We start from the raw sequence: 9,471 nt of genomic DNA, 5'->3' as shown, positions 1-9,471 counted from the left end.
GATTGCGTTACTGTACGACAGAGGTGTGCAAGAAACCGTTGAAACCGAATTAACGTCAAAATAAGTTTGTTGTAGTAGCGTTTTGACCATTGACGTACATGTTTCATTTAACGTTAATTCGGTTTCAACGGTTTCTTGCACACCTTTGCTGTACGACCTGTCCCCGGATTAAGGACTATAGGATTAGTGACATACACAGCGAACAGACTGAACTTTTCTACATGGTCATTGCTTTTTTACACCTTCATTGCTTTTTTACACATGGAAAAACTATTCAAAAAATTGCAGCACCAAACCAATTTTTGCACTCAATTTGATGTTTTTTCCGTTCTTTGAAACAATATTCTTTAAAAAGAAAATGATTTATTAGTAAAATTTACCAAATTTAAACACCTCGAATCAAGAGCAAAAAGCAATTAACCGGTCAATTGCTCTGCTCATTTCTCAAGGTACTTATAAACGGACAATTTTACTAATAGAGGAAGGTTTTGAAGGTTCGTATTAAAAAAGGAGTCCAAGATTTAAGATTTTTTACTGAATGCTACACACACCGAATCAATTATATCACTATATCAAAAAAAATCTCTTACTTATTGGATTCATAATTCTGCCTCACAAAATTCCTGGAAGTCCTTGGATTTTCCTCTGCAGGAAAATGAAAATGTAGCGGCATTTTTTTCGAAGGTACCCTAAAAAATCGGTAAAAAATTAAATTTGGTCGGTAAAAAGTTAAATTTGGTCAGTAAAAAATCAAATTTGGTCAGTATAAAATGAAATTTGATCAGTAAAAAATCAAATTCGGTCGGAGAAAAGTCAAATTTGGTTGGTAAAAAGTCAAATTTGGTCAATAAAAAATCAAGGTTTGCACGTCATGTAGTGCTGCCTACGGCCAACAATACATGAGAAGAATAGGAAGTATACCTTTTTATCCGGATATACAAAGTTTTAACTTTTACAGTAGACTCTCACTCAATCGGGCGAAAAATTTTGTTGACAATTTTCACGTTTAATTATGAAGCTAATTGGCTCAAATTCGCTGTAGGTCTTCCTATTTTATCGTGATTCTTTATAATTGAGCACTTTTTGTGGAATTTACAAAGGCTTTGATGCCCAAATCTATCGATAAACCGGATGACATTTTGCAACAAATGCCCAATTGAGAGAGATTCTACTGTATTGATTTCCTTTTAGTTTTTTATTGACTAAATTTTATTATTTACTGATTATATAATTTTCCACTGATTAAATTTCACATTTTTTTGATTTAAAAAAATTCACTGATCAATTTTGACTTTTTACCGACCAAATTTGATTTTTCACCGACCTAAGTTTACTTTTTTACTGATCGAATTTTATTTTTAACTGACCAAATTTGATTTTTTTACTGACCAAATTTAATTTTTTGCTGACCAGATTTTTTTTTACTAACCAAATTTGATTTTTTACTGATCAAATTTGACTTTTCAACGACTAAATTTTGTTTTTTACTGACTAAAATTGACTTTTTACGGACCAAATTTAATTTTTTACTAACCAGATTTTATTTTTTACTAACCAAATTTGATTTTTTACTGATCAAATTTGACTTTTCAACGACTAAATTTTATTTTTTACTGACCAAATTTGACTTTTTACCGACCAAATTTAATTTTTTACCGATTTTTTAAAGTTACTGACCATATTTAATTTTTTTACTGGCCAAATTTGATTTTTTACTGACCGAATTTGATTTTTTACTGACTAATATTTTATTTTTTACTGACCAACATGATTTTTTTACTGATCAAAAGATTTTTCCTTATAAGAACTACGTACAAATTTGTTAAAGTCGCGGTGCAGTGTCTGCAAAATTTTTACAAGGAAAAGTGAAAAATTGCTTCACTTTTTATTAGGCTTGATGGGCCCCCCTGGCTATAGGGACGCTGGTCCTTTCGCACAGAAAGGCCAGAAACTCCAGGCGATAAAAAATGAAGAGAAGAAATCTTTTTCCTAAATATTTTTTTTAGTATACATGACACTGTACTGTTCTCATGTGCTTCTGCGTTATCGACTTTACTCTGGGTTCCGAGTCCCGAAGGCTCAATGGATCAGTTGATAGACTAGTACTAGATTAAGCGAATCAACGCAATTCATTCTCGCAATAGCGAGTAATTTTTAAAAAATCATTTTATTTTGGGGTAACAATGCGAGGGTGACATGACAGTCCAAGAAAAACCGGTGATTTCTGATACCTTTTTCCCTACTTTACCCACTTTACCCCTCCCTATACATTCCTTAATTGGATATCCTTGCGACCTTGGGCTCCTTTAACCCATTCAGTCAATGTACCAGAAATACTTGATGCAATGATGAAATACTTGATATAGAATGTTCATATTTTGGGATAAGTTTCTTACAGATTAATAGATGAATTTTTTAAATAGAAATTTTTTTATCTATTATGGGGGCGCGGGGAGCCGCTGTCAAACACACGCCTTAACGGTCACTGAATTTAAATTCTTTACAGTAATTCATTACAAACTCTATTGATTTAGATAGAGTAACTATCGAAGAACATAAATTTGCAATCAGAATTCAAATCAGAAAAGAGGATGAAGGACAATTTTAACAAATTCGACGGGATGTAGAATTTTCTGTCCGCCATTTTGAGCAAAAATTTTGCATGACCTTCCGCGAAGCAAAAAAACAATAACAAAATGTATTTTCTTCTCTGTCGGACTATTTTTCCCAAGTAATTGAAGAACTATAGTTATTAAAAATCCATTCCCGATAGCAATTCGGATAAAAATTGCCCTGGAATAAATCATCTAAAATCACTCAATTTGCGTATGATGTATAATACCATGGTAAGGAATGGGTTAAGCTGATGCAATATGTGATGTGCATCTGTACGTAACGTTACTCGGACGTTATTTATAAATTCTTTATTACATTCTTGTATAAAGTCGTACTATGCAATTGGACACAATATTTTTTGAAAAAATACATTCTTTGATGTTACCTTCATATTGCAATGTATCAAATGAAGACACATGTTTCTTGTTATGCATTTTGCACGGACCGATAATTAAAGGGTAAAAGCCGTAAAAGCATTTTGTGTTGACGCCTACAGAGAAACAACGAACGAATATTTCATCAATTGGACTTCGTTCTTCAGTCTTTCGAAGATCCTTCACAAAGTTTCAGTGTATCAAAAATGCCTGTGCCACGAAACTTGGAAATATTTAACAAACTCAAGCCTAAGCTTGAGTTAGGAATCTCGATTGCGACTTTTTACGTTACATCTGAACAAATTAGGCAACGCATATTCATTAAAATTATCTTCTTCTCAAGCGTGTTATGTTTTCTGTCTTCAGCATTGCATATTGTTAATACATTTCATGGGCAATTTACCGGGAACCTAGCAGTGTCAGTTCTGTTTTGCATTACATGTATCCAAATCCTTTGTAAAATTGTTTTATTGCGGTACCATCGAAAGAATGTGCTAGAACTACTGGAAAAAGCACAATCACTTCACAGCAATTTCGAGAATAAGGACATAAATTGTATTGCAGAGAAAACTCTAACAAAATTTAGTAATATTTGGGAAACTTGCTTTAAGTGAGTAGGATTCAGGTTTATTTATGATTTTTCTCTTGATTTTCAAAATTGAGCATATTTTTGTTTTCAGGTTAGGAAGAGCATTAGTATATGTAACCGGGTATAGCTTTTCAATTGCAAACACTATCAACGGAAAATCTGGAGTGATAGTTGAAATTCCGTTAATTCCGAGTGACTTTCCTTATTATACACAAATTATGCTATTCGTACAAATTCTTTATGCTCCATTTGCTTGTGCATATGTATTCTATTCAGAAATAAGTGTAGCTTTCTTCGGGTTTGAAATTATGGCAGCTGCAGACATTCTCTACGATTACATTTCGGCAAACAGAGATCGGATTCAGGAAGATCCAGATTTACTCAAAATCATCACGATAAGATATTGTGAGGTTATGGATAATATCAAACGATTTAACAACATCATCTCCCTTCCATGCCTTATTCAATTTACAACAAGTGCTTTTCTGAGCTTTTCCATCTTCTCTTTTGTTCGTTTATACCCAAGAAATCCCGTTGGATACACGACGACTTTAGCTATTCTTTTTCAATTGTTGATACCTTGTCTCTTTGGGGAGTTCATCAAAATCAAAATGGAAAGACTATCGATAACTTTGTATTTAACCAATTGGTATGATTTGGGTTTGAAGGATCAGAAGTTCTTCCTATTCGTCTTGAGAATGACTCAAAGAGAATATGGATTGAAAGCTGCAGGGATGTATGATGTTAATTTCTACACATTCATAAAGGTATTACCTCTTAAATTGTATCGCAATTAATAAAATGAATAGAAAACTAGAAGTTTTTTGTATCGTTGTAGATCATTAAGATGGTTGCATCATGGTGTGCATTTATCTTTACGCTAGAAACCGCTCTTGAAAAGGCAGCTTAAACTGTTTGACATTTACTGTACAGCCTGTCCCGGGATTGAAGACATCGGGATTAGTGACTATGATGATGAAGTAGAAAAAAAAAATGTTTCTTTACTGCTAATTCAGACCACGCAAAAGTTTCCTACGTCCCAAATGTCATGGCACAACACTAGTTTAGTGTGATTCTAACATCGATCACTCAGAATATAAGTGGAGCAACTCGATTTTTTACAAAAATCATTTTTTTAGCTTTTTGGATACTTCTTTATACCCTCTACCTTCCCTGTCAGTATTATACTTTGAAGTTAATTATTTTCTAAGTTATAGAGATTTTAAATATCAAAAATTCTGTACTCTGCATGTAAAATCTCAGCATCAAATCAATTGTTCGTTTCTTATTCTGAACGGTCGACATAATCACAACAATGTAATCGCCACTTTTGTCGACTTCTCCGATCAATCTAATATTAACAAGGCAGATATTTGTAGCATCCCTGATACCAAAAATGAGCGGTGATCTTTTTGGAAATTTTCGTTCTGAGATATTTACAAAAATGTTTAAAAACACAGTTTCTCAAAGATAATCTCGAAATCCTACTTTGCATTTTTGATCATTTTTAGATATTTTTGTAGAGTTTTTTGAAAAGATGAATAAATACACGTTTCTATCAATTGAAACTTGAAATTTGTTTATGCAATTTCGATCATTTAAAGTCCATATATTAGAGGTAATTTAGTAGATCAATAAAAAAGAGATGGCAAAGCGTCCTAGCTTTGCGGAATGCTCGAACTCACAAGATAGAGCTCACCGTGAATTAGTTTTTTTGCATGATCTTTTGGTATTACTGATCTACTAGAGATCAAATTGATTCATGAATCACAAAAGCATTTAAAAATCAAAAAATCGGTACTTAACCGATGAAGACCGATATAGCCGGATTCGGAATTTCAATACCTTTCCAAAAAATCCAAATTCAACTAAATCGGTTGAAAAATGAGCCTTCCAAAGTGGTTGACCTTAGACCTTCAATAATTCAAAATAGCGAATTTTCCGGTCATAGGTCTGTTTGGGTGAAATGTTCGCCTGGACTAGCTCTAAAACATATCCAAAAATCATTGAAAAAGCTTGGGGCAATTTTGAGAAAAACCAAAAAAAAACATGGTTTTGTGGGGATAGAGGGGGGGGATGGAAAGAAACGTCAAGAGATATTGTTTTTTTTTTATTGGGGGTCATCGAAGACTGGAAGTCGATATCTCTTACCGTTTAAGCTCCAGAACAGTGACAAGTTGAAAAAAAAGACGATTATATAACTGCTCTCTCTTTGAGTTCGAGCAGTAAAAACTTGAAAAATATGCTATAAGGGAGATCGGGGTAGATTCAGCCAGTAAATGAAGCTTTTCTTTCGCGCATTATTTGTGAAAAAATATAAGGTTTGTCTAATGTTTTTATGTTTCATAAGTAGCATTAGGATATTGGCTGTATGAAATAGTGTATACTTCAAAGCTCTAAAATTCCTGATTTTTTTCTAGAGAGGATAGTGAAAAAAGTATGACGCATTGGATACAAGTGGCCCGACCAGAGTAGATATAGCCATTTTTGGGATACTAGGGTAAGTGTGTGCTAAATTCCGACCAGCTTGCAATTTCGGCCACCTTTTTTATTCCTGGAATTTCCATGAATTTTTAGTTTTTACATATTCTAGAGATTATACAATGTAAAAGAATAACAAAAAATGTAGCTTCGACAAACGAGATGACGTGAAAAAGATATTGGAAGAATTCCTGAAAGTCAAAGAACTATGAGAATGAAGGTGGCCGAAATAGGGCACCAAAGCTATGTCTACATTTTTATTCATTTTAAAATGTATTAAGAATGATTTTGGAGTAAATAAAGCCGATAAACTGTCTACAAGGTTCAAAGCAACACTCCTTAAAGAAGGAATAAAAAAATCAATTTCTATTAAAGATATTGCATTTCAAACTTGAGACTTTGGCGCTTGCATGCAACTATGCCGAAATTTGGCACACTTACCCTAATTGTCATCAGTTTTCCAGATAAAATTTCAAACTGGAGATACCAAATATTGTTTCACTTGATACATTGAAGCCCACTAATGCTTAATATATGTCACTTAAATCTAAATCAAAAGGCTTTAACCGAACTTTTTGTGCAATTTTTGTAATTGAGCCAAAATTAATGCAAACATCCTGAAAAAAAAATCTATTTTACAAATCGCACATTCAAGTGACAATATTGTTAGGAATATCGATAGTGCTTTTAGCTGAGATTCTTTACAATCTCGGCTAGTTGTTTGCACGGGGCGGGACTCGAACTCATAAATGTGAGACTCGAGTCAGAGACCTCACCCGCCTAAGACCAATGGTCTTGCCTATTGCGCCACTGAGATCCCCATTTTAGCTGAGATTCTTTACAATCTCAGTGTTGTAATTTTTTCTAAACAAATTTTATTTTCCCAACAGAATTTCACAGCGTTTCTTATCTTTGTTTCGGCTAGAATAAAAATTAGCAAAAAATGGCGTCAGTGTTAAAGGAAGAAAAAACTAAATTAACGCAATCTCACATTTTAAAGCAATCTGCTCCTCCTACACAAATCCTATCCTTTTACTATCCTTGTCCTTCTTTTTAGTATCCCTATATCAAATTACTATATTATTAATTGCAGTATTAAAATAAATCCTTTTTCTACTTACAAAATCTTTCTTTCTTTCACCATCAAATTTTGGACACAAAATGGCGTACGCCTTTTTTCTATATCTTAAATAGCCCTTTCCAAGAATTCCCTTATTTCCAATAGACTTCTACAAACTTCCAATGAATTCCAACTAAATTTGAACTACATCTGACTGCCTTTCAAATATTAATTCAATTAGCACCACTCAGTTTTTATGGTCCGAAGTATAATCCGACTTTATTAGATCGGGTCCAAATTTTTGGATTTGGACGTTTTGGCACTCATATATGACGAAAATCATATGTGCCGAAAATCAATTTTCATGGACGACCGTCCCGTTTTTTTTTCGTTCGAGACGTTCGTCCCGCCCGGAGTACAAACGCTTCTGGATAAAAAATGGAAAGACCCGTCAAATAATATCTGCAGATATCTTTAAGATTTCTGTAGAGAAAATCTACACCTCTACAGAATATCTGCAGATAAATTTTGTAGATATTCTTACGAATTTTATTTGGGCTTGGGACAAAATTCGTCAGAATATTTCGGCAGATTTTCTGACGAATCTCTAAACGAATTTCTGTAGATATTCTGTAGATTTTTTCTACATTCCATACTTTCCAGACAAGATGTGTCAGAAGAGATGGAAAAATTTTTCACTGAAGTTTGCAAAATTCTATAGAGTTATTCTTAGTGATATCACGGTGTTTATATAAAATAAAGAATTCTGCGACGCCGTGTTACAAGTAGAGAAAAGTGAAGTGAAAACTTTAAACAGAGTGTCGACCAAAATTTCGTGTTTTTGTATCATTCGATTGGCGATTTTTAAGAAATTAGTTTTTGCTCGCAGTTTTTTTACTTATCTAAAATGTGTACTCGGTAATGCTTGTTAAGCAGAGCATACAATTTTCTTTATAACTTCTACAGTTTCTTCATAAATCAACAATATTTTTGTGAAGTAATGGAGGTTATGCATATTTTCTAGGGAGAAATTCTGCCGAGAATCTGCAGATTTTCTCTGAATGTACTAGAATATACCGTTAAAATTCAAAAAAACCTCCGAGTAAAATCGGCAGGTAGAGCAATGATTTGACGGGGAGATATAGACAAGCGGTTTTCGGCAAAGATTAAATGTCGATAGATGGCTTCAACCATTTTGAATTACCGCCAAATTTGTTTTCTCAATAATTTAGCCCCTGGCATCGATCGATCACAAATTCTAGTATATTATAGCTAGGCTTAAGAGCTTTCGATCAAAAGAATGTTGAAGCTTCCCACGACCCCTTTGACCCCAGCTATAAGAAGTAAAAAATTTAATTTTCAAATGACCATATTTCCGGTTCTAATAAGATCTCGAAAAATTTTAGTGTTTTGGAAAACTGTCGTGGAGTCGTACAACTCTTATAGTACCCCAACTTCATCCGATTTATTCGAAGGCCCGATAAACAAAAAAATCGATTTTCGAATATTTCGAAAACTAGACGATGCTTTCCCGTCAATGCTCTACCGGCTCTACCTCCCGATTTTACTCGGAGGTTTTTTGAATTATAACGGTATATTCTAGTACATTTAGAGAAATTCTGTAGATTTTCGGCAGAAATTCTTCCGAAAATCTACAAATTCTCGGCAGAATTTCTGCATAAGAAATCTGCATAGTCTCCATTGTCTCAACAAAACTATTGTTGATTTATCAAGGAACTGTAGAAGTTACAAAGAAAATGGTATGCTCTGCTTAACAAGCATTACCGATTAAACATTTTAGACGAGTAAAAAGATTCAAGACAAAAATACTAATTTCTTAAAAATCGCCCATGAAATGATACAAAATCACGAAATTTAGGTCGACACTCTGTTTAAAGTTTTCACTTAACTATTCTCTTTATAACATGGCGTCGCAGAGTTCTTTATTTTATATAAACACTGTGATATCACCAAGAATAACTCTATTGAATTTTGCAAACTTCAGTGAAAAATATTCCATCTTTTCAGACACAGCTGTCTGGAAAGTCTGGAATGTAGATAAAAATCTACAGAAAATCGGCAAAATATCTACAGAAATTCATCAGAGTATGCACCAGGATTCGTCATAAAATCTGCAAAAAATTCTGACGAATTTTGTCCCGAGCCCAAATAAAATTCGTAGGAACATCTACAGATGATCCCTGATGATCCCGGATCACAGATGATCCCTGACCTGAGCTATGATCAAAAATATGTTCACCCGGCCATATTTTCGGTGTTTATGAAACGATTTCGATAAAATTTTAGTATGCAGTAGAGTTCCTCAAATTTGAACAATATTTTCAAAAACG

Source organism: Phlebotomus papatasi, chromosome 2, assembly GCF_024763615.1.
Source record: "Phlebotomus papatasi isolate M1 chromosome 2, Ppap_2.1, whole genome shotgun sequence".
NCBI lineage: Eukaryota > Metazoa > Arthropoda > Insecta > Diptera > Psychodidae > Phlebotomus > Phlebotomus papatasi.
Note: the sequence above shows the minus strand (reverse complement) of the source record.